We start from the raw sequence: 1,668 nt of genomic DNA on the forward strand, positions 1-1,668 counted from the left end.
AGGAAGAACAAGTTTTCTTGTATTAATGTAGAAGTGCTCGAATTGATTGCTTGCACATTCACATGTATCAGCAGGGAGAAAAAGCATAGTTGAAGTTTCATATCTCTCTCTCTCTCTCTCTCTCTCATTGATTGCTTGCACATTCACATGCATCAGCAGGGAGAAAAAGCATAGTTGAAGTTTCATCTCTCTCTCAATTTCTCTCTCTCTGATATGTCATTACAATGTCAAAACAATATTTATCAAAATTTCATTCACCGATCACAATAGAACAGCAATGCCGGAAGAGAACCGCTCTGATTACAAAATGCTTAGAATGAACCGAAAAATAAACAAGGACCATGAAAGCTGCAAGGAACCAAACCAGTGCTATGAAGAAGAAACGTCATCTCCAAGAGTCAAGCTTACGGTGGGTTCAGCTTCTGTTTTTTAGATCCCTCTTTAGTTCCATTGTTCTTCTTTCGACGCTCTCTCTTCATCCCCTTCATTTTGTAACATGGTGCCACAGTTCCGACCTAAACCCACAAAATACAGAATAACTTAAATTGGTCCAGCCAAACTGTATACAAATGAAACATGATAGACTTCAAAAGAAATAAAAGAAAAGAGAGAAGAAAACAAACTGAACCTTCTGATCAGGAACATAGATCTTCCCTATTCTTCCCTGTATAATATCACCACTCACATTCTTCTGCTGTAAAGGTTAAAAGGAGATGTCTTGAGTAGATGGACAAAGCTAAGTCAATAATACAAGGGAGAGGAATATAATGAAAAAAAAAGATAAAACCTTCTTCTTTGGTTTGTCAGAAGCACTCTTCATAGCTTCCTTCCTAAGGTCCTCATTGGGAAGACGATGTCGTCGCACTACTAAGTTCATGGATGGCCCAACTTCCACCTGTTCAATCTTAGGAATGAATGTTCCTGACTTTTTCAGGCGAATACCACAGTGCATGAGAGCTACTGTATTTGATGACAGTAGAAAACACAAAAAACTCGGTCAAGCCCAGCAAGATTCAGATTTTCTATAATCTGCATGTAGATGAAATCCATTTTTTATGGCAGAAGATGATGAGGATAGAAGGTCCATGAATTCCATAACTCTCCCTTGAAAAGGTCAAGTAAAACTTCCTTCAAATGTTTCAGTTCTTCAACAGTCTCAAAAACTTCTCCAATAAAAGCAAAGAAAGGCTTTGAACCCACTCGAGGAGCAAACTTCTTATCATAGGAAAACGACTCCATTGACTTAAAGTTTTCCACTCCAACTTCAATCAGATCATATATATGGTTGTCAAAAGTACACCCCAGAACAAGATTGTTTGGCCGTTTCATTGAATGTGAGCCAAACTACCATAAACAGACAAACAAATAAGCATCTCACTTACTCTATACAAAATTGGGCACTAATACAAGAGTACAGAAAGCAACTCCTGAGGTGAAATCATAAATGGAGATGATCAGGCAAGATGATGATGGTGATAATGATAGTGAAATGACAATGATAATGGTGAGGATCATGTGATGCACGGTTGAAACATAAACTTCAAACAGATCTTTAATGCCATCCCTAAAATCTAATTTTTATTCAGAATCAATTCAAATAATCAGGCATACCAGAAATACATAGAAGGCATAATTTTGCTGGTCAAATAGGCTCCTGCTACAATACAT

General features: G+C 37.4%; 1 pseudogene; it reads right to left on the minus strand.

Moving 5' to 3' along the window:
• Window positions 1-404: 404 nt before the first annotated feature.
• On the minus strand, window positions 405-1,668 carry LOC149840188 (ribosome production factor 2 homolog; annotated as a pseudogene).

The sequence above is a fragment of the Nuphar pumila genome, chromosome 4 (assembly GCF_984573655.1).
Source record: "Nuphar pumila chromosome 4, dmNupPumi1.hap1.1, whole genome shotgun sequence".
NCBI classification, from domain to species: Eukaryota; Viridiplantae; Streptophyta; class Magnoliopsida; order Nymphaeales; family Nymphaeaceae; genus Nuphar; species Nuphar pumila.